Source organism: Ambystoma mexicanum, chromosome 13 (assembly GCF_040938575.1).
Source record: "Ambystoma mexicanum isolate Mex_15411 chromosome 13, UKY_AmexF1_1, whole genome shotgun sequence".
NCBI classification, from domain to species: Eukaryota; Metazoa; Chordata; class Amphibia; order Caudata; family Ambystomatidae; genus Ambystoma; species Ambystoma mexicanum.
The window spans coordinates 52,500,308-52,525,237 of NC_090938.1; the positions used below are offsets into that span (position 1 = coordinate 52,500,308).

A 24,930-nucleotide genomic window follows, 5' to 3' on the forward strand; every position below is an offset into this window, starting at 1 on the left:
AGTGCAGAAAAGTGTGGGGTCTTCTTCGGGGCGTGGGGGCATGCATTTAGACACCGGTGGGATGGACCCAGGCTTTCATCCTTCTGTGTTCGAGCAAGAAAGACGCCGGGTAGAGTTCTAGTAAAGCCTGTTGTGTGAGCCTCAATACAGACTTTAATGTAGGGTGTAAAGTTTACACTGTAAACGTTTCAGTTATGTTGGGCTGCTGGTTGCTTGAACGTTATTAGCGCAGAGCTCTTAGTGAGGAGGGGTGGCACAGCCGACCCTTGGTAGCAAGTCGTGTTTTGGGTGTATGAGTTTATACCTCCTTCCGGCTATGCATCTCTGGGACGGGTGGGGCACTGGGTGTGGAAAGGTGGTGCGTGCCTGATGCCACCCCCTGCTGTCCGTTTGCCAAGGCTTTTGGGCCCGATGGAGCCTGCTGTCCCCGCATTTCACCAGGTGCTTTAAGAGGCAGGGGGCCTGATCCCAGAAGGCGCTAGACCTCAGTGGCTGTGCTTCTGGAAAGCAAGTTTCTCTCTCACTGCAAAGTCCACCCCAAGGAACCGTGCCCACGATTTAGCCAGACTTTAACATTTGCAGGGAATACTTGCAGAACGCCGCGGGGGGTGGGGGGGCGAACCTTAATGATAATGGCACTCTGTGTGATGGGTAATGATGACGTCCGCATTGCCACCAGAAATGAAAGAACTACCCACTCATGTCGAATCTCACGTTGTCTCGAAAGGAGCATTGCATTCTGGTAGTTTCAGTTTTTCTTTTCCCATTATAAGGGCTAGACTAAAAGTACCAGGATGCATAGAAAACAAATGTCGATGGAACGAAGTATAAATGACACGATGTAGGCTCCTTCCTCTGTCATTCTCAACTCAACTGATGGGTTGTTCTTGTTGATGAAAAGGTGAATAGGCTCTATGTCAGTGGGGTGCCTCACTCGGGGGTACCTCACTCGGTCAACGCATGTTCTGCAGCCCTTTTTTCCTGAGTAGGTGTGCTTTCTGGCGAGGACTGTACATTACAGTATAGTTAATTGGGCATTTGTAGCCAGGATAGAGGTTGGTATTGCGGTAGGATAGCTCAGCGGGGTGACCGCTCGCTGCTGTAAACTGCAGGTCGCAGGCTCGAATCGCGGCTAGGCCAACTCAGCCTTTCATCCTTCCCAGGTCGATAAACGAGTACCAACTTTGGTTGGGTGATAATTATGTTATTGGAAAAAGCGCTGTATAAATAGCAAATTATCAAATCATTAGAAAAAAAATTACATGTCCAAGTTTCCAGAAAAAATACACAACAGACTGACATCTATATCACATGCCAGCATGTGAGCGCGTGACACTGGCGAGATCCTACCCAGTCAAAATACGTCTGTGATTGTTGGATACCTTCGAGTCGAAGCACCCAGAGGAGTGGCGCCGGGGCCGTCCCACCTGCTTGAAACCGCTTGATGCCGCATGCAGGGCCCAGGGGGTTTCCCGGAGAGCACTTGAATGCCCGACACTTCTCTGGGGTCCAGTGTCTCGAGGAAGGGTAGGGTGCGGGGAGGGCCGATCGCCCGAGGGCGCGGTCTGTCTTAAATGTCAGCATGACGCCTCTCTGGGAACATGGCCGCAGGAACACGCCAGGGGGAGTACGTTTAGAAGAACATGTACACCCGCAAAGAGCCGCGTCTCCTCTTACTCATGGCCTTGTCATGTTTTAAGTTTCCACAAGCTGCAAAGTTTTCCTTCGAGGTATCATAGCCGCACCCTCCCCCAGAAACCCCGCCCCCGTCCCAAAGGACAACCCTTCCATAACCTTATGTCAAAAGTCACATGGAGACAACCCCATAGACTCACATGGAAGGACTTCCCCATAGACTTGCATGCACAGGCCCCCCATAGACTCACATAGAGCCTCACACAAGAGCTCTCCGTACAATTACACGGAGACTCCCCATAGACTCAAATAGAGCTCCCCATAGACCTGCATGGAGGAACCTCTACATGACCTTGCATGGAGATCCCAAAGACTTACAACGGAGACCTCCCCATAGATTCAAGGAAAGATCTCCCCTTAGGCTTACACGAAGATCTCCATAGACTTACATGGAGGGACCTCTTCATACACTTACATACAGATCCCATAGACTTACACTGGGAGTCCTCCCCATAGACTTGCATAGAGATCCCCATTAACTTACTTGGCGAGACCTCCCCATGGACTCGTGGAGAGACCTCCCCATAGACTTACACAGGCAGACCTCCCCGAATACACCCCCATTGACCTACATGTAGATATTTCCCTGTAACGTGACAAAGATATTTCCATAGACTTACATGGAGCGGCCTCCCCAGAGAATCGAAGATGTTTCCATAGATATACATGGAGACTCCACCCTATAGACGCAGCAAACTGCATAGACCTGCATGAAGAGAACCCCTTGGGCTTGCATAGAGATATCCACAGACTTAGAAAGAGATGACCCCCCCATAGACTTGGAAAGCTCCATAAACTTACACGAGAGACCGCCACATGGACTCGTGCAGAGATTCCCATGAACGTGCATGAAAAGACGTGCCATAAACTTACATGGAGAGACCTTCCCATAGGCTCGCTTCTCCCTCGATACCTGGTCTCAGACTGCGACATCACTCCAAGATCATGACGTCAGACCCATATCACTACGTTAATGTTGCATTCGTGTGACATCACTTCAGTACACTGGCATCAGATTTGACATCACTCAGTAAAGATGGCATCAGTTTTCGAATAAACCATGGAGCCGCCTGTTTAAGTCCATTTGGGGTAAGCACAGACTGAATGCTGGGCACGCAACCACTCCACAGATATGAACGTGTGCTGCCCCCCCTGAAGAACGGGCCCAGCTCAAAAAGATGCCAGAGGAAGGGGCGGTCCTCACGTGACTATTAGGTGAGCTGTTGGCCCCCACTGGCAGATGCAATACACTGCACATTTGAATTCTGCAGCTGAGACACGACGACTGCAGCTCCCGCTGCCAGCTAGGATGGCACCTAAAATGCATGTGATATATCTGTACCACCCAGCATGGCATCCCGATAAGAATGCACCTATAAGTCCCAGCTACCGAGGGCTGTAAACGCTGCCCACCAGACCAATGAGAAAGAGAAATGCCAAAAGCTGATCTACAGGATGGCTTGCTGCAACATGACAGAGAGAGGGGTTCTCAGGTCTTCAACCATTGGCTCTGCAGATATTTTGGACTCCAATTTCCGTTATCTATTGCCATTCACTATGCTTGCTAGGGATGATGGGAGTTGTAGTCCAAAACATGGAAAACCCAGAGGTTGCAGACCTCTGTGTTACACCACATTTAATGATTTCATCGTCCAGCCCTTACACACTCTCCCACCCGCCTTTACTTTTTTTAAACCTTCCCTTGCACCATTTGCGGGTCAACGGGCATCACGTTCTCCTGTGAGAAGAAAGGAAAGAGCGAGAACCTGGTATCAAGAATGACAGCAAGAGATGGAGACGGATGCAAGAGGTACACTGGGAAAGAAGCAATACAGAGGGAGCGTGTGCCTGAGACAGTCTGAGTAGGACAAGGGACTTACCAAGGAGGAGGACTGACAAAGAGGAGGAGCACACCACAAGCGAAATACTGTGCCCAGAGGTGACCATGATGAAGAGAATGACCACGACGAAGGAGAATGAGTGCGATGAAGGAGGATCTCTTTGATGAAAGAGGATGGACTGTGCCGAAGGAAATGTTCTGTGCCAAAGTAAGACTGGCAAGAGGACTGTAACTAACGAGAAGGATCGTGCCACAACAGAAATACTGTGCCCAAAGAGGGCCATGACGAAGACCATCACAAAGGAGAACTGTGACCATGGAGAATGACTGTGATGAAGAAGGACTGTGACCAAGGAGAAAAACTGTGATGATATAAGGACCGTGCCGAAGGGAACATTCTGTGCCAAAGTAAGTCTGACAAGAGGACTGTAATCAACAATAAGGATCGTACCACAAGAGAAATGCTGTGCCAAAAGAGGGCCATGACGAAGAGCGTCACAAAGGAGAACTGTGACCACAGAGAATGACTGTGATGAAGAAGGACTGTGACCAAAAAGAAAAACTGTGATGATACAAGGACTGTGCTGAAGGGAATGTTCTGTGCCAAAGTAAAACTGACAAGAGGACTGTAACCAACGAGAAGGCTCGTACCACAAGAGAAATACTGTGCCCAAAGAGGGCCATGATGAAGAGCGTCACAAAGGAGAACTGTGACCATGGAGAATGACTGTGAGGAAGAAGGACTGTGACCAAGGAGGAAAAACTGTGATGAGAGAAGGACTGTGCTGAACAAAACGTTCTTTGCCAAAGGAGGACTGACAGCACCAAGCAGAGGACCATGCCACAGGAGAAGTATTGTGCCCAAATGGGCACAAAACAAAGGAGAATGACTGATGAAAGCGAAGGACTGTGATGAAGGACACAAAAGCTGTGATGACAAAGGACCGACCATTTCAACATCCTTTCCCTTCTCTCTTCAGCATTATTTTCACCACAAGGTTGCACTAAAACATCCTCATATGGGCTGTGAGAAACCTGACGGTATTCTCCTGAGTAGACCTCGAGAATCCCTTATTCAGGTGGCCAGGGAAGGACTGGCGCTCTCAGATCCAACCCTGAGGGTGGACGAGTGAGGGAGGATTACCTGGCTAGGGGAGCCCGTTGTTATGCTCGGGGAAATGCCCCAGGTGAGACTCACTAATATACCACAGAAGAAGGGGAGAAGGACGAGATCCCTGAGACCTTGGTAGGTTGTACCACATCTTTCTCCCTTCCTCACAATAAAACTCTCTTACCCGGATCCAAGAAACCCTCTCAATATGACAAATCCCCTAGGAAGCCAAACCCCATTGCACGTGGAAACTATCTCTCCCAGAATACATATTTCCATGCGCCCTTCCCGAATTCTCCCAGTCGTTCTCCTCCACATCCATTTTATTATCATTTCCCAAACTCACAATCTGCTTTGAGAAAACACCACCGTCCCCCCTATTCATTTCACAAACCCTACCGGACTCACCCTTCTGAATTCACCTACCCCCCCTAGGACAAAGAATATGATTCGTCATGACCCAGTTTCCCCATCCTACCCAGTAGGATGCTTAAAACTCTACCCCCCCCCTTTTCCGACATGAACACTAGAGTTGTTTACCTGACATGTCCCAACACAAGGGTCAGGCAGAGTCAGGCAATTGACAGGAACCACGCACACCTGACAACCCTTTCTGTTCCCCACAGGGATAAAAGTTGGAGCACAAGAGCACATAGTGAGGCAGGCCGAATGCTCGAGGAGACAGCTACACCAAACCGGCAGTTCAAAAGGAGAAGAAAGACGGTCAGACCTGGAAGGGCGACGAAGGAGGGAATTGCCTTGCCCTTTTCAACTCAGACCCATGAAACCTCAGAAAGGAAAAGCCTAAGACCAGGAATTGCAGTAGATGTCAATGGTACACGGGCACCTCTCGCTTTGATAACGCAGGTGGAGAGGCAAGCTGGCTACCGTGGTACTATCCTTGACTCCAGAGGTCAGAGAACCCAACGGGTTTAGCACAGCCGGTGAGTCAGAGGAAACTGATAGAAAGCCAAACTGTGTTCAGCCCAAGCTTGCAAGCAGCAACATTTTGAATGCAAGGAATCTGAAAGACAAAGAACTTGTGTATGTGTTTGAACTTTAATGAAAGCCCAGTTGAGGTCCAGGTGCAGAGGGGTGCGGCGCCAAGTGGACGCTCATTCGAAAGACTCTGACCGGGAACTGTTCTTTGAGACTACAAGAACCAGAAGGCCCTAAGAAAGGGTGGATTGAGGCGTCAGAGTGGTCCTATAAGGGTTGCGCCAAATCCCTTATACAATCGAAAGTCTCTGACCTGTAGCCAGAGGAAAGCTAGGGGAAGGGAACCCTGCTTTCCGAGGAGATTGTGGACTGTGTAATAAGGCAAGTGTGAACCCGACAGAGGGATGCCGAAAGAAAGCTAGGAGAAGGAATACCCCGCTTTCTGATGAAAATGAGCAACACATGAACTGTGATCGAAATACATGAACTTTGTTAAAGAAAGGCCGTAGTGAACCCGACGGAGGGAGGCTCAAAAAGGCAAGAAGCATCCGAGCCCGACTGAGGGAGATCCAAAGGGGAGAGGCAATCGCCCAAGGTGCAAGACCACCAGGAGAGAACTTACTTGATTATTTTTGCATCAAGAGTAGTACAGCCGTGAACATTGTGTCGACAAGTGTAAACCCGGTCAAGGGTTGTCCGTAGTGCGGAAATGTTTAAAAGGACATTTGAATCATATAAGCAATATTTGAAAGGCTGGAGTGAACCCGACGGAGGGAGGCCCAAGTTGCAAGAAGGATCCAAGCCCAATGTACAAGAGAACTGAAGGAACCTATTGTTTGTTTGTTCGTTTACTGTTGTGAATCTGCAGGCCTTCCAAGGCAATTGACTTAATTGGAAATGGCCCAAAATGTCGCCCTCACAATTGCGACGGCCGAAATGGCCGATGTTTTTTTTTAAACACCCCCTTTACACCACATTTATATGTGGGGGGTATGGGATATTATAGCAATATGGGGGTTTGCAGGGGTCTCCCCTCGCATATCTATGTGGTGTAAAGGGGGTTTAATGACATTTTTTTTTTTTTAAAGTCTGCATTTTTGGCTGTAGCAATTGTGTGGTCGCAGTGATCACATAGATCCGATTTAATCAGGAAAGAGACTTAGCCGCTGAAAGTTTGGATATCATTGAACCAGAACTGTGAACCTCTTGCAGACAAGGCCCAGGAGTATGCTGTGCTCGAGAGCCCCGTCTTGTCCCGTGCTTCAAACGTGGGGTAGCGAGACCCAGCCTTACCATCCTGACATTTCATTTTGTGAACACTTCTTTCTTTTCTGGTGAACATTATCTCACACTCTTTTTGTAATTTAGCAGTAAGGAATTGGCAATGGGGTTTTTAGTACAGTCCTTTTTATTTGACACAATGCCAGTAGGACTGCTTCTTATTATTTGATGGTCGTAGCTTGCGCCCACCTTAGATTTAGGTTTAGATTAGGCCTTTATCTCACCCATTATAAAGTTCAATAAACACCCTTGAACGGTGATCACTTGCGTCTGTCTTTACTGTTGCCACCGTGAGTTCTTTACACCGTGCCAAAACCAAAAACGGCAAGGCAGGATGCATTCACACAGTCTGAGTGCACCCCAGAAGAAATGGAAAGCCGTGCTACAATGTCCTTTCCGAAAGCCCATATCCTCCAAAACACTTCAACCAAGTTGGCTTTGCCAGCTTTCTGCTGAAAATAAGCTTAATAAAAATACGTATAACAATATTAGCTTGGAAAAAAGAAACAGATAAGAAAAGAATGCAATTCATGAGAGAATGGGAAGGAGAATGAAATGGCAGACCCTTTAAAGCGCACAGTACCAAAATGAGGGGCGGGAACCACTGAATGGCACATTTGTTTATTTATTTGTTGTTTCATGCATCGCTGCACAAAGAGAAAAACACTTCCTTGATTTTGTTTTTCAAACGATCCATAACTTTCTTTAAAAAACATTTTCTTTTATTGCATTTGGTTTAAAAAAAATCTTTACAACAGAAAAATCATAAAATCAAGAACAGATCTTAACACATAAAACAATCAACATCAGACATTGATCGTGGAAACAATTCACTAAATATAAGCATATTAATAGACACAGTTTCCTACTCTTGTGTGACAATAAAACCAAGAATCTAGCTTGAGATCCATTGATTCACCAAACCCAAATGACTGCCCGACCATCATTTACACACTCCGAATTGTTATAGAACAGTAAAACTAAAAATTGAACTTACGGTCAATTGATTTAAAAAAGGCGGCTACTGCCAAACCATCTATGGTATTTCCGCTGCATAAACATCTAGGCCACAAAGATTTCTCATTCATCCAGTTCACAGCAAGGAGGAACTTCCTGAGATAACTCCTCCTGAGGAAACTCAGTATAGGACAGTGCAAGATTGGGTGTCTAGATGTCTTTTTAACTTCTTTAATCTTGCAGAATCTGCAGAAGAATTCCTCAGGAGTAATATTAACTCTTCTAAGTAGTACTTTCTTACTCAGTAGTAAATTCCACTGACATCTCAATTAAATTGCTCTATATTCAGCATTTGGAAATGAAATCAAGTAGGCGGAATTACTCTACTTTTCTTGTATTCATGTTTCAGTGACTCATATAGGAATAGATGTGGAAGTGATTGAATCTGAATCTAATCTACATTATAAAGAAGGAGTTTCACCTTGTCGGGGTTAGCGACCAGGGTCTCAACATCCACATTCAACTTCTGCAATATCGATTCACACGCCCGTCTAAGATCAGATGCAAAACTAGTGGAACCTCCCCGAAAATCCTGCCCCATGCATATCTTCAATTCTTTGTATAAGGACACAGAGACCGGAGTGAGTCTTTTTATACAAAGAGTCATTAGTTTCCACTGAACACAAACTCTAATAGAGATCAGACCCAACTCAAATCTAAGCGCCATGAGAGAGACTGAGCCTGGAACCCCAGGAACCCGCCTCAAGATGTTAGATTTGATTAAATCCAACCATTTGGCAACTACATTAAAGTGAAGCTTGAGCCCATAAATGATCTTAGTGATACGTTTCCCTTCGTAAAATTGCATAGCAGGTTTAATTGAATAGCGCCCACATTTTTGGTTCACCATAAGGAGTTGATTTACTAATGGGATCATTTTCTGAAGTAAAATCTGACAAAGATTTAGAAAAACAGGAACTGCCGAAATATAAAAACACAAATAAGTCATACTGGTCGAAGTTCTAATGACCGTATTCTCAAAATGCCATATAGGAAGAGCACGTTTCTTAATGGGGGAGAAGGCTAAGATTTTGGTCTTCGAGGGATTAATAAACAGCCGTTGTCATCCGCAAATCTGGCAAACGATGCCAACAGCCTTTTCAGGCCCAACCTTGAGTTGTCAAACAGCAAAAAATCGTCCGCATAAGCTAAATACGGAATCTTTAAACCACCCAGCTTTGGAAAACCCAGGGCTGAGGGGCTCAAATAGTTATTTATGTCAGACACATAAAGATTGAAGAGGCAGGGAGCCAAAGAACATCCCTGCCTCGGACGGGAAGGAGTTTAAATGTGTTGGGACAATGACCTGTCCCTGTTTATATGGACGCATACACCAGAATTCTCATATCGACCAATAAGGAGTTTTAGCAAACCACTAGGTATGCCCGATCTATCCAATTTCTGCCACAGCTGTCTCTGATCCACTCGGTCGAATGTAGAAGATAGACCCATTGAGGCAAAATAGGTTCAGCCTGCCTTTTCAGACCAGGCCAACTCCTGAATAGCTCTGACGGTCAGCCCATTGATGTGGATTGGGGTTAGAATCCTGTGTAGGAAATGTTTGAGGGAGAAAAGACCGAAGATTATTTTTCCGAAAATAATCTTCAGTCTTTTCTCCCCTGAACATTTCCGACTCGGCCCGCACCAAAACACAAACCCCCACTCTTATCCCCACTCCCCTACTTACCTTGTGACGGCAAAGTTCGCTGTGTGCCGCCGACTCGCTGTATCCTTGCAACGCCTGTTGCCTTTCACTTCGGTGATCAGGAACCAGCAACACAGGGTCCTTTCCTTCTTTTTTGTTTTTTAACTTTTTGGGACAGTTGTGGGGGACAGCCCCACAACCCCCGCTCACAATATAGCGAACAAGGGTGCAAGGAACACCCCTGCAGCCCTCAGCACCGAATGGCGGATTTGGTCAAACTTTTCAGCCGTTCAGAATTTTCTAATGGCCGAAATTCAGCCAAATCTCCCATTCGGCGTTCTTTTGCAGGCTTTTTGTATGTTTCCATTGATCTTAGCGGGATGTGCTTTATGGAAACCCGTCTGAAATACTGATAGCCTGGAGGAGACTGGCCTTGTTTCCAAGTGTTCAAGCCGGAGGGACACAAAGATCGTTCTGCCTGCGTCTAAAAGGTAAATGGGTCTATAATTCCTTGGATCCGTCCTTGCGCCCCTCTTAAAAATGGGAACCACATGGTCCGTCTGCCAAGTCTGTGGAAAGGAATTCAGTTGTAAGGATCAGCCTTTAGTGTACCGTTGGTCAGGCCATCAGGAGCCGCTGCCCTGGAGGACTTACTGGAATTTATCAATTCTATCACCCTCCATACTTTCCCTAGATTTTTATTCTCAGACGGCGTCTCTTCTGGCGTCCTGGGTACTATAAATTCCTGCTTTGCCTTTCCCAAAGCAGAAAGACCTTTAAAAAAACATAACCCATTCATGGTGTGCAACTGCATTCAGCTGACGGGTGATAAGAGGGTGTCGAGTCCATTAATCAAGGTCCAGAAAGCCCCCGCATCCCTACTAGTGATAACCGTGAGCATGGATTCTGCACTCCTCTGCAGAGGTGCTGCTTTTTTAAGTTTCAGAGATTCCTGTACTTTTGTTTAGCCGCCCTACACTTGAACCACTGCAGGGCCATGGGGTCACCAGATCTTTTGCATGGCTCTACTAGCTCTCCTCTTGTCTGCTTTCATAATAAATAGTAAGTACATCATAGTAGACATGTAGGTGGTTTCTGGACCGAGTCGCGATCTTAAGGCCAGAAAGGTTTATTGCCTTAGTCGGGAGTCCCTCATTTATAAGATCAAAATGTTCAACATTGAAGACTTCCAATTTCCATTCCAATGGGGTTAGGGACATCACAGATTCAAATACATTGTTTAAAATGCCAATGTTATATGCAGACCCGCACACAGCGTTCGACCATTCAGGACCTTGAAGTTAGTGGCCCCCCCCCCCATCATTTTGTCCTTTGCCCTTACCCAAAGTTTGAAGTTAGACCTCAACATACAATGATCACTCCAAACATTATTTATGATGTGAAAATCAGAGCAGACTTCAAACAGAAATTGACCAACAAAGATGCAATGGAACGTGGATTCACTCGTGCCCGAGACCAAGTTGGCAGTCTACTCTCTTTACCTCCTAACTGCCAGTTCAGCAATTTAACACCATTTCATCCCAGCCTACGATTTAGAATCTAATGCAAGGGACCCCAGGGGGTGGGAGGGGAGGGATATCCCATAGTTCCCCATCAATATCGGGCAGGAGACAGTTGGCATTTAAATCGCCAACGAGACTAACCTGTTGATCGTCGCTCTGGGATTATTGCCATTGTGAGACTATCTCCTCTACAGATGATAAAAAGACCTCCACTGGAGAGACCCTCTTATGTCAATAGATGTTTATCAGAAGGAGGTGAAGTTCTTCTCTAAAAGGTGAGGCTTATTCCGCCAATACCCCATAGGGGAGGTGGGGAAACTTGAATGGTGATATCTAACCCACTCTCACTGGCATTAACTAAGCCCCCGGCAGGTCTCCCCCACCCCTTCTAGGTTCAGCTGACTGATAAAATCCCCGAATTCCATCTATCGATGGAGGGGGGCCAGGTGTCCTGCAGCAACACACACTGGCACTCTTTTATACATGTTAAGGTCTCCACATTTGTAAGCAGATGGATGTTCCCGCGAGAATGCCACGAAATCAACCTTTGTTCTGTGTTACCCATATGAGAGTCCGATACCCCAGGCTCACCATCGTCCCATCCTGCGTCTAAAAGTCGAGTTGACATTGGGCTGCCAATTCCTAAGGACCCCTTGCCATTCCTGGCACTTGGGTCAGTCCCTCATTACCGGAACCATGGGTTATCCTGCCCAAACCTCCATCGCATCTACACAACGCAGCTGGTATATCAGCGCCTTGCTCCTGTCGCTGAGCAATTAAGAACCCCAACTGGTGCAGCGATTCCTTTTCTGAGGGAATCAAGTCGGTCACCAGTGTAGAGTGAAAACCTAAAAATACTGCCTGCCGGGAAAGGCCACCCTTGCAGTATCTGCTGGTGATAAAGCACGCAAGGAAGGAAGTTGTGCAAAAAGCAACAAAACATTTGTGCGGTCAGGGTCGGATTGGCTCCTCTGCCTTTCGGCCCGTGGCCGGGCCTAAATCGTTCGTGGCGAGTGGGGACCGGTTTGTGGCTATACCTGGGTCGGTTTGGAAAAAAAAATAGAACTTTTTTATTTTATTTTTTCAACATTTTTTTTTTCCCACTAAGCGTTTCATCCTTCTTAGGTCGATAAATGAGTACCAACACAGGTTGGTGATCTTGTATGCATATTTGTTCTATAAAAAAGAGCTTACGCGTAAGTGCTATACGATAACATATCATTTGGCCTTGGACGTCTGCTTGCATTCTCATTAATTGACAATATGGATCCATACACACAGATATTAATGATACATATGGTGATCCATTCTTGTATGAAATGTATATCACATTAGTGAAATCATAACCATATTTTTCGTAGTGTACTTAGGACACAATGCCATTTGATGCCACTTCCTGTTTTGTCAAGGGGTGAAAGGTTGTGTTTCATCGCTTCCCGGGATGTCACTTTGGGGTGGGGTCAAATGACATCCCTTCCGGTGATGTCATCACAGGTCAAGGGTCATGAGGCGAGGGATGAGCACTTTTTTGAGGTAAGGGGTGGGCCACTTTTTTTTGGGGTGACCGGGCCTATTTCTGGTCCTAGTCCGACCCTGTGTGCGGTTCCAACAAATCGGAAAAGGATCTCCCATTTCACTGGTGAGTACTAATATGTTCTGCACCATATGTCTTGGACAGTTGGATTTTGGACCGAAGACAAGTTGCCCGTTAGCCACACTGGTGGCCGAGTTAGGCAAATTCGGGGTAGGGCGCGTACCCTTGGAGCCATCAAAGTATCTTTGCTGCCATGCCCCACTGTAGGGTTTATCCGAGGCCTGCCGCACCATTTTTGATTTCATATTGTGTTTGTGCAGCCTCTCCGAAGCATGGTTCATTTGCGTTCGTTCGTTAAACCTTTCCCACTTCCTTTCTGGAGTTGGGAGGTTCCCTGTGGGATTAATTCGCAGGAAATTTGGGGTATACATACATATCATTCAGGAAGTTACCATATTCATGGCGAGGCCCTCCCCTAGAGGTCGTGAAGCCTAGTTGGGAGGGCCACTCAGCAATGTCTTTCCTGTGGGCACCTCCAAGAGAATATTATTTGCATAGGGGGGGCGGTTCCACAAACATTGTTGCCCTGGTGTGTACCCACCCCATCAGAGACCCACCACCCCTCTGTCTGTACCTCTGCATTGCACATTAGACCCACAGACTGGACAGAGTAGATATTCCCCGGGGGGGAGAGGGCACGGACGCCTCTCTCTGGGAGCAATTAGGTACAGATGGGCCATGTCCAGAAGATGACGTAGATCAATAGGGACCTGCGGGGTTACATTCAGACAAGAATCCATCATAAGGGGAGCAGCTTTGCTAGTGGTCTGCACCCCCATAGCATCCTTCACCCCAGACTCGACCAAATGGACCCTTTTGGGGCGGCGTCCAGGTCAATGATATCAAATGAGCTTTCTTCAGCTAGCGGGGTCAGGAGTTGGGGCTGTGACAACCTACAAGCCCCCTCCTCATTAATAAACTCTGGAATTGTAAGATTAAGCAAGAACATTCAGGAAAAGGCATTTCTGCACTTGACCCATTTTTGCTTCTTTTGCTTCTTCCCTTTGTGACCCCTTGTGACCTCACCACCCTTAATTGGGGGAGTGACCACTCACTGCTAACTGAGGCCGCCCCACAATCTTGCTGAGCCGAAACACCTGGGGTCTCCCCCATCGGTGGAGGGGAAAGAACCGAGGCATGAACTCCCACCACTGATTCATCGCTAATAATGGGCTCCTCCTTGTCAATAGCCTGGATGTGTTCTTGAGCCCCCCCCCACCTCCCCAAACAGTGGAGCTCGGCCCAAGGATACTATGTGGCCCAGACAGGCCTCCAAACATTCAACCTTTGAGTTAATAGAGATCACGAATGAGGTGTGCACCCTTACCTCATCTTAGATATTGGGGGTCATTACGAGGCTATTAGCGGCATGGCTACCCCCTTACTGGGTACCGGGTCCGGGTTCCTTGAATGAGGAATTACTGGGCCATTCCAACCTTGGAGCCAAAGGGCTCAATGGGAATGGGGAGGGTGCTAACAACGGGCCCGTTGATAACGGGCCCGTTGTTAGCACCCTGGTCTGCTCGTGGGACCTGCTAAGGGTGCCTGGTAAAACCAGGCGCCTTACCGGGTCCCGCAAGCAAACCTCGGAATGCGGCGGTAGGGGTTTAACGGGGCCGGCAGCTCTACCAGCCCCGTTAAACCCCTACCGCCAACCTTGTAACCCCCATTGTCATACAGGCGAACAAATGAGCTTGGCACCATATTAAGGGGGGGACAGACTAGGAGAAGATGGTTTGACCACCTCATCTGCTTCTGTCTGGGTATGATGGATAGATCGAACCTCCCCCCTGTCTCCCAGATCTGAAAGGTGCAGTTGTGACATACTGCCGTCCTTAGGATCCAGGATATCAGTCCTTAGGATCCAGGATATCAGTCCTTAGGATCCAGGATATCAGTCCGTATAGTGGGAGACACAATCCCTGATACGTCGGGAATCTGTTGCTTTTCCCTCTCCAGAGCCTCACCAGTGTGCGCTTGAGTAGCCGACTCAGCACTTTCAACTATGCCCATATCCACGAGGCTGTTCATCGGGGCACGGTCCAAAGGTGGAAATGTTCCTTGTCAGCGTTTCGGATCTGATTTCGGTGCTTGAGCCTGTAGATTTCGGAAAATAATCGGTGATCTGCTGCCCTGGTTTAGGAGATAGCATTAGGGAGGATTTGGGGTCCCGTGCCTGGGAGGGAATTTTACCACCCCACTTCATGCCGTCGTTTTGGAGCAGAATACGCAGGGGCGAGTCCCCCCCCGTGGTAGAGTGACTTGCGTTTCGGTACTTCCACAAGGGCACATTTTGATCTTCCGTTGGGACCCATCTCACGATGAATTATTACAAGTCCCACTGTCCTTGCTGCCAGTGAGGGGCCGGCTTTCCGTGGCGAGGGATGGCGCGAATCACCCACCACGGCCTCACTCCTCGGCCCTGTGCGAGAGGCTGTTATCTTTGCCCGGATGGGAAAATCCGGGTCCATCTTTGGCTCAAAGGAAAGCACTAAAGAGTACAACCCCACAGTCACAAAGTAAAACAAGCAAAGTAAAGCAGTTAAGTGAAGCTAGCGCCGGAGCGACGCTCAGTACTCAACCACAAGTTTTTGCGAGGGCACGTTCAAGCGCCTACTAAAAAGATTGGCGTGCCCACTTGCTGTCCAGCAGTCTTGTGCTGATCGAAATGACCGCGGTATTGCGGTACGACGTCCTTTTGTCGCAGGATGTATTTTCGCAGGGTTTTTTACCGTGATTTTTTTTTGTTGAAAAAACCCATCGAATTCTTTATAAAATGGGGGGGAGTGGTTGGGGGTGTTACGTACCGGTGCTCGGGAGGCCCCGCACATGGGGCTGGCACCGGTCCAGTAGGCCGCGTGGCCTGGGGCGCGGCATCGGCAGCAGCGCGGACAAAAGGAGACACCCAAACGCTGTGCTGGGTTCGCCCGGAACTGCCTCCCACTGTCGGGGGCAGGGCTTTTATTAAGAGGCCCTACGTCACCGCGCTGCGGGACGTAGGGCGGATATAACATTCCTCCTTTATTTCAAATAAACTTAACAAAAACACAATCAACATACTCAACTTCAAACGCCTGACACAGTTCTCTTTTCACACTGTGCCAGCTCCCCCTTGTGTGGGATGCTTGGCGACGGTGTCTGCTCAGCATACATAGTCATTCAGCCTCGCGGGCGGCCTCGTGTTGGCTCTCAGACTATACCGCTTCACCTGGGGGCTGTCCCCGCTCGGCTCGTGAATCTGCTCACCTTCACTGCAGGCGTCCCCACTGCCGGCCAGGCTCTCTGGTTGCCAGCTGCGGTCCCATGCGGCTTCTTCCTCTGGGTCTTGCGCCAGCTCTTCGCTGTCTTGTTGTAAGTTGTCGTCGTCTTGAGGGCCCTCGCAGTCCGTCCAGAGAGTGCAGGGCACGGGCTTGAACCAGGAGGCATTCCTTGTCACTTTCCGACGCCCCCGGGTCACTGTTATCATGGTTCCGCGCCGGTTACTGACAGTCCATGGCAGTTCCTCGTACCTGGTGTCTAGCTTGGACTTTGTGGGGTTTCGTAACATGATGACTTGGTCACCCACCCGATGGTCGGACGGCCTTGCTCTTCGTTTGGCACTCATGTGAGCATTGGCACGTGTTCTCCTCATCTCCATGCGGACATTGTCGACGTCATCGGGGGTCCTGCTTGGGTGATGGGGAATCGACGATTTGATGATGGTTCCAAACATGAGGTCAGCAGGTGGTATGCCCGTGGTGCTGTGAGGGGTGACCCGATAGTTCCGCAGGAAACGGTATAGGTCGACCTTCCACGGGCTGGCGTTTGCCCTTGACACTCGGAGCACCTTATTGATGGTCCTCATAAACCGCTCGACGTCCCCATTGGCTTGTGGCCACCTCGGCATGATGTGGTGGTATTTCATGCCCAATTCCTGTAAGTATTGCTTGAACTCTTCCCCTGTGAACGGGGGTCCATTGTCACTCTTAATGGTTGTGGGCAGACCATGAGTGGCAAACATCTTTTCAATCACCGGGATGACCACTTCCGCGGCAGTGGACTCCAGTATCTCGACCTCTGGGTAGCGTGAGTGATCGTCGATTGCCACCAGTAGATGTAGACCCTCTCTGATTTTGCAAAAGTCAATACTGATCGCTTCCCATCGTGCCCGGCCGCGCTCGGCCGACAAAATCAGTTCTGGATCTGGGGGCCCACCCGTTATTTGGCAGGGTAAACAGGTGTTCACTAAGCCTTCGACCCGATCATCGATGTGCGGGAACCACACCCTGTGTCTGACCCGGGCCTTTGTTCTTGCGAGACCCTGGTGTCCCTCATGCGCTAGGGCTACTATCCTGTCTTGCAAATTTGGGGGTATGATGATACGATCTCCCCTCAGCAGGAGCCCTCCTTCGGTGATTGAGAGGTCTTGTCGAACCGTGAACATGCCGGCCAGGAACTCCCTAGCCCCCTCGGTTCTGTTGCGGGTGTGCGTCATGAATTCCTTCCAGTTGCCTGACATGATGGCATCTTTTACCAGGTCGCAACAGGGGTCATTTAGGGTTTCAGTTGCAATGTCCTCAATGTTTACCGCTTTGGGCCTCATGGTGCGAACCACTTGACAAATGTGTTCCTCCGTTTCTTCGGCGATCAAAACTTCCTGCTGAGTGGCTGGACGTGGGTGTCTCGAAAGGAAGTCCGCCGGGTTGCTACTGCCCGGCTGATAGACGAGTTCGAAATCATATTGCTGGAGGTGTAGCAGCCACTTGGTGATTCTGGCTGGTGGGTGCGCCGATGACCCGGTGAAAATTGGTAGTAGGGGCTTGTGGTCAGTGACTGCTGTGAACTTGCGCCCATACAGGTACATGTGGAAGTGTCGACACCCCCATAGTACGGCAATGGCCTCCTTCTCTATGTGGGAGTACCTTTGTTCCGTAGCTGTGAGTGCCCTGGATGCATATGCGATCGGTCTTTTTTCGCGCTCTTTCGTGACTTGCATCAGGATTGCTCCAAGTCCTACTGGGCTGGCATCCACAAATAGTTCTGTCGGTAGGTCCGTGTCGTAGTAGGCCATCTTGGTATCAGTCGACAGGGAGTCTTTAATGCTCTCGAAAGCTTCCTGGCATTCCTGCCCCCAGACCCACTTGGTGCTGACCTTTGTAAGTTCCCGTAGCGGTTCAGATAGGGTCGCTAGGTTTCGAATGAATCTGCCACAGTAGGTGGCCATTCCCAGAAAACTGCGTACTTCGGTGGGGGTCGCTGGGGGACTAGCAGCTTGGATGTCCGCCACTTTTTGGGGATCAGGTGAGATGCCAGTGCGGTCAAACTTGTACCCGAAAAAGGTTATTTCCGATTTGAGGAACTCGCACTTCTCTCGATGGATTGTGAGTCCGGCTTCTTCCAACCTGCCCAGGAGTGTCTTCAGTCTTGTGATGTGTTCCTTGGTGTCAGGTGCATGTATTAGGATATCATCGCTCACGTTCAATACCCCTGGTATGCCTCTGATGACCTCCTGGATGGTCTGTTGAAAGACTTCCGCGGCCGAGGAGAGGCCGAAACTCAGGCGCTTGTACCTCCTCAGACCCAGGTGGGTTGAGAACGTGGTAATGTAGCGCGACTCTCTGTGGAACTTAAGTTGGTGGTACCCCGCTTTTAAGTATACCTTCGAGAACACACATGACCCAGTGAGGTCGGTGATGATTTCATCGATTGTTGGTGTTATGTGTCGTTCCCTTTTTATGGCCGCATTGGGCAAACGCATGTCAATACAGATCCGGACTTTTCCGGGCTGTTTGGGCTTCCTGGTGACCACCATCGGGGAGACCCACGGTGTTGGTCCTGTGACTTCTTCAATGATTCCGGCAGCTGCCAGTGACTTTAACTCTTTCTCTACCTGTTCCCTCATGTGGAACGGTGTCCTCCGGTGTCTCACCGCACGTGGTTGCACTGATTGATCAATGTGTAGTTTGATAGTCTTTCCCTTGAGACAGCCTATCCCCTTCTGTAGCTTGGGGTGTTGCCTGAGAAAGTTCTCGACTTCGGCTGCGTAGTCAATGTGGCAGATGAATTTGACCACGCCCAAATCTTCAGCCGCATCTCCGCTCAGTAGGCTTTCGATCCCCGCCTTCACGACATATATCTTTGACCACACCTTCTGTTCGCCATGTTCAAGCATGGTGCGGAACCTCCCGATGACTGCCAGGGGGGCTGCCGTAGGCAAATAGACGAGTGTCTGTAGATTTGAGCTCAGGTGGTGGTGTAAGAGTTTGGAAGACACTGGTTGGCATGACGTTTACCGAGGCTCCTGTATCAATGGTCATCTGTACGTACTGGCCTTGGATGGAGACCGTGCATTTTCGTCACCTGGCGGTTCTTTTCGGCGGTACTGGCCCCTGGTTCAGTGCGGATACCAGGTATACCTTTCGGCCCTTTCCTTCGCTCTCCATGCCTGCCGTTTGCCGTAGGGCTGAGAGATCATCGCCTTCCTCTTCCGTCGAGGAGTTGACTACCGCGACCCTCCTTGCGCTGGCTTGCTTCTTTTTTTTCTGGGACCCCTTATCCTGAGTGCCTTGTGGGGGCTGCAGTGGCGTGTTCGCTGATCTGCACACTTTCGCGTAGTGATCCTTCCTGCCGCACGCTCCGCACGTGGTGCCTTGCGCCGGGCAGTTTCTCCTTCCGTGTCTTTGACCACCACACCACCCACATTCCGTGGGTCCTGGTACTCGAGGTTGCCACCTGTTCTGGGTGTGGTTGCCGCCGCTTTCACCTCTCGTAAATGGTCTGTCGGAGATCTGGGCGACCATCGCTGTTGAGAGTGGCGACTGCAGTTTCTGTAGTGTCGCTTCCATGTTGGCGGCCCTGGAGTGGGCAAGCTCCCTCTGTCGACCCAGTTCCAGGATGCGTTGTAGAGGGATGCCTTTCTCACTGAGTACGAGACGCCTCAGCTTCTCCGAATGTATGCCATTTATGATTTGTCGTCTGATCTCCCTGTCAGTGTTCGTGAACTCACACGACATGGCCAGTTTCCTCAGCCTCGTGTGGTAGGCGTCTAGAGTCTCATCAGTGGCCTGGATAGTCGTGCAAAAAATGAAAGTCTCATAGTCTGGATTTAGTTGCGGGAGGAAATGTGCCGTTAAGGTGTCCTTCGCACTCAGGTACGCGTCTTGGCCATCATCAACATTCAGGGAGTTGAAGATGCGTAGCACCTCGTCGCCCACACTGAGGAGCAGATGAGCTTTCATCTTTCTGGATGACATGATGTCCTTGCATTCCATGGCCATCTCGAACTTTTGTAGCCATAATTGCCATCTGGGTCCACTGGACGACGGGTCGGTGAATGGGTCGAACGGTTGAACCAACGTCGACGAACTGCCCAGCGAGCGGGGTGGTGGCGACGCCATCGACAGGTTTGCCGCGATCCTGGACGGCGTGGAAGGTCCAGGAGTTGATGACCCAGCCGCCATGGTGTTACGTACCCTCGGTCTGTTGATTATGCTGTCGTGCTGGCCTGATGTCGTCCTGCCTCATCAGTTCGTCCGCACATTGCATTGAGGAGTGTTCTTTCGCGGTGAATGTGCCCCCTGGCACTTGTGCGCCGACCGATGGGCGCCTTGTAGCATGTGCGCCATGCAGGAGGAAAAGCACACGAAAAGAGAAAAAAATTCTCAGCCCCTTTTGGATAGGGAATGAACGAGAGAAAATTTTTTTTTTTTTTTTTTGGAGTGGGGGTCACGTGGTCTTGGTGGCCCCCCCACCGGGTGTCCAAAAATTTGTGCGGGACGTCCGTGTGGCATCCGCGTGTGAGGTGATGTAGAGCGCGTGGTTGCTTGCTCACTTCCTCGTCGCCATTGTTACATACCGGTGATCGGGAGGCCCCGCACGTGGGGCTGGCACCGGTCCAGGAGGCCGCGTGGCCTGGGGCGCGGCATCGGCAGCAGCGCGGACAAAAGGAGACACCCACACGCTGTGCTGGGTTCGCCCAGAACTGCTTCCCAATGTCAGAGGCGGGGCTTTTATTAAGAGGCCCTACGTCACCGCGCTGCGGGACGTAGGGCGGATATAACAGCGGGAGAACCCCCCAGCACCCCTAAAAAAAATGGATGCGTTTGTTGAAAAAAAAAATCGCTGCAAAAAACCCTGCGAAAAAACATCCCGCAATGAAATGACATGGAACCGGTATTGCAAATTCGCCTAAGGCTTCCAGCCAACCGCCGATGCCAGACCCCTAACCTGCCGAACCGAAGACTGCCAAAGACAACAACTCTGCAACAACTGCGCGTACGCTCCCCTTTTGAATACAGTCTTTGAGGACTTGGAAGAGAGCTCCTCCTTCCAGAGCAAATAAGACTGTAGACAGACTGCTGTCCAAAACGGACTCCCAAAGACCACTGGCAGCAACTCCACCATAACACAAAAACACAATGAAGATGTTAAATTCACATTTGGGGAAGGTTCGGGGGCTGGATCCTACTGAACTACAGCCTGATGAGGTTCAGATGCAAAACATTAGTTTGCTGCCTTTTTCTAGGCCTCGCAGAGTCTGTCTTTTATGTTTTCTGTTTCTGTAGTTGCTGACGTTTGAAAACAAAAGCCAGCAGAACGTGTGCTGTACCAGCGCTAGAAACCAGTTGTGAGTGCAGTAAGGGTACGCTAACCAGGACTATTTTTTGTGGAGAGTGTACATTTTCGTTAACTATCTTTAGAGTTTACCATCCTGCAGGTGTTTCAAAGTTGTCACACCCTAACACAGCATTTCTTTAGGGATTGTTGCCTCTATAACTGGTGAGTTTTCTAGCTCCTCTCCTGTCAATAGCGTTTGGCTCTTAACCTAATGCCCAGCTGTTAGAGCCAAGTACCCACTGCGACCTCTCAAGTGGGTGGCCAGTGAAAGGACTCATCTCGAAATCCATTTCCTGTCAGACAAAAATGGCAGCCGAAGGTTTGCTTGAGAAGACTGCTCCTGCCATGGTAGCTCTGATCTGTGGCAGGCCAGTGGCCCTTGGCACAAAAATAGCATATCCTCTTGATGAGATGGTTCCTGTAGACAGGATAACCACCTTCAGCTTCAACACACACCATGGCCAACTCCACCTCTTGTCTTTGCGTGGACCACCCGACCGCTCCTGTGGCGTTAAACCTCCATTCCAGGGGCTGGAACGGGGGTTAACGGCCCAGCAGCCCAAGCACGTGGGCCATTAATGAGGGCTCTGGACTGTTACCCCCCACCCCACGTTCCAGCCCTTGCAACGTGGCTTAACACCATTAGCACCGCAGGTTACCATAGCAGGGTGCTAAAAAAAAAGTGTTTTGAGTCATTGAACGGGACGCCCTGAGTGTCCCGTTCAAGGACTGAAAATACAGTTTTAAGATGGCTGCCACGGAAAGGGGTGTGGGGCTCCATACGGAGCACCTCTTCCCTTTCCATAGCAGCAAGAAAGGCTGGACTGCAACAAACCGGTAAGTGGAGTTGGGAAGGAGGGTGGGAAATGGAAGTAACAAAAAATGAATAAATTAGGGGACGGATGGTGGGTGGATGGTGGGAGCCGTCAGGAAGCTTGGAGCAAGGTCTGAGATTCTAGCCACCTGATTGGCTGGTTCCCCCTGCCGGATGCTAATGTGTATTATAAAACTGCAACACAGCTGTTATTTGTTAAACAGTAAGAGTGTAATTTCTAATAGATAGGACCCATTCCAGGGTAGAATAATGAGACATGTGCCAGAGTTACCCTAAGTTCACACACCACGTGGATGGCCAAATACACCTTGAACAACGAACGCTATATGCTTTGAAATTTAGCTCATAAATAGTTTTTGAACATGTTGTACATATTCAATTAAAGCGTTATTCTCACTGGCCCTCTATGTGGAGGGCGAGGGTGGGGTGGGGGGGTTGTGGGAGCAGGCTGGGCGGCTGGCTCCGTTTTCCAGAAGTAGTAAGGTGCTGTGGGGCCCGCTGCACCCCACACTCTCACGAGTTAAGCGGGTTTGAGTAGCCTTCACGGTGTACTGTGGGGTTATAATGTAGAATGGACGTACAGACACAGTTTGTCTGTAAAACAGTTTTTAAACTTGAAATGTCTTGGGTGTGTCTATGGCCAAGCGTCTGTTTATGAGGGCTTCACGGTGTAATCCTCTTTATTTTATTATTAAATATCTTTAAAACATAAAAACAAGTTATGCACCGTGACAAGACCATCTGGGGGACCGGTAGGTTCAGGGGTCAGGTCCTACAAACAAAGTGGGGGGACTCATTAACATACCAATTGAATGTGGTGTCCCCATAAATATGCATATCAAGGTGCCCTCTGAAAAAAGTGGGGGGGGGAGCAGGGAAAGAGTAGAAGGGAAGGTGTTAGTAATGGCGGGTGCAGCAGGGAAGGTGTAGCAGGGAAGGTGTTAGTAATGGTGGGTGCAGCAGGGAAGGTGTTAGTAATGGCGGGTGCAGCAGGGAAGGTGTAGCAGGGAAGGTGTTAGTAGTGGCGGGTGCAGCAGGGAAGGTGTAGCAGGAAAGGGGTAGTAATGGCGGATGCAGCAGGGAAGGTGTTAGTAATGGCGGGTGCAGCAGGGAAGGTGTTAGTAATGGCGGGTGCAGCAGGGAAGGTGTAGCAGGGAAGGTGTTAGTAGTGGCGGGTGCAGCAGGGAAGGTGTAGCAGGAAAGGGGTTAGTAATGGCGGATGCAGCAGGGAAGGTGTAGCAGGGAAGGGGTTAGTAATGGCGGGTGCAGCAGGGAAGGTGTAGCAGGGAATGTGTTAGTAATGGCGGGTGCAGCAGGGAAGGTGTAGGAGGGAATGTGTTAGTAATGGCGGGTGCAGCAGGGAAGGTGTTAGTAATGGCGAGTGCAGCAGGGAAGGTGTAGCAGGGAATGTGTTAGTAATGGCGGGTGCAGCAGGGAAGGTGTAGCAGGGAATGTGTTAGTAATGGCGGGTGCAGCAGGGAAGGTGTTAGTAATGGCGAGTGCAGCAGGGAAGGTGTAGCAGGGAAGGGGTTAGTAATGGCCGGTGCAGCAGGGAAGGTGTAGCAGGGAATGTGTTAGTAATGGCGGGTGCAGCAGGGAAGGTGTTAGTAATGGCGGGTGCAGCAGGGAAGGTGTAGCAGGGAAGGTGTTATTAGTGGCGGGCGCAGCAGGGAAGGTGTAGCAGGAAAGGGGTTAGTAATGGCGGATGCAAAAGGGAAGGTGTTAGTAATGGCGGGTGCAGCAGGGAAGGTGTTAGTAATGGCGGGTGCAGCAGGGAAGGTGTATCAGGGAAGGTGTTAGTAGTGGCAGGTGCAGCAGGGAAGGTGTAGCAGGAAAGGGGTTAGTAATGGCGGATGCAGCAGGGAAGGTGTAGCAGGGAAGGGGTTAGTAATGGCAGGTGCAGCAGGGAAGGTGTAGCAGGGAATGTGTTAGTAATGGCGGGTGCAGCAGGGAAGGTGTTAGTAATGGCGAGTGCAGCAGGGAAGGTGTAGCAGGGAATGTGTTAGTAATGGCGGGTGCAGCAGGGAAGGTGTAGCAGGGAATGTGTTAGTAATGGCGGGTGCAGCAGGGAAGGTGTTAGTAATGGCGAGTGCAGCAGGGAAGGTGTAGCAAGGAATGTGTTAGTAATGGCGGGTGCAGCAGGGAAGCTGTAGCAGGGAATGTGTTAGTAATGGCGGGTGCAGCAGGGAAGGTGTTGGTAATGGCGAGTGCAGCAGGGAAGGTGTAGCAGGGAATGTGTTAGTAATGGCGGGTGCAGCAGGGAAGGTGTAGCAGGGAATGTGTTAGTAATAGCGGTTGCAGCAGGGAAGGTGTTAGTAATGGCGAGTGCAGCAGGGAAGGTGTAGCAGGGAAGGGGTTAGTAATGGCGGGTGCAGCAGGGAAGGTGTAGCAGGGAATGTGTTAGTAATGGCGGATGCAGCAGGGAAGGTGTAGCAGGGAAGGTGTAGCAGGGAAGGTGTAGCAGGGAAGGGGTTAGTAATGGCGGGTGCAGCAGGGAAGGTGTTAGTAATGGCGAGTGCAGCAGGGAAGGTGTTAGTAATGGCGGGTGCAGCAGGGAAGGTGTGGCAGGGAAGGTGTTAGTAATGGCGGGTGCAGCAGGGAAGGTGTAGCAGGGAAGGTGTTAGTAATGGCGGGTGCAGCAGGGAAGGTGTTAGTAATGGCGAGTGCAGCAGGGAAGGTCTTAGTAATGGCGGGTGCAGCAGGGAAGGTGTAGCAGGGAAGGGGTTAGTAATGGCGGGTGCAGCAGGGAAGGTGTTAGTAATGGCGAGTTCAGCAGGGAAGGTGTTAGTAATGGCGGGTGCAGCAGGGAAGGTGTAGCAGGGAAGGTGTAGCAGGGAAGGGGTTAGTAATGGCGG

At 49.8% G+C, this 24,930-nt stretch overlaps 1 protein-coding gene across 6 annotated transcripts in view; it reads left to right on the forward strand.

Annotated features, from left to right (window-relative positions):
• Window positions 1–24,930, forward strand: part of RASSF5 (Ras association domain family member 5) — a 277,827-nt gene that overhangs the window by 181,930 nt on the left and 70,967 nt on the right. The window lies entirely within an intron of this gene.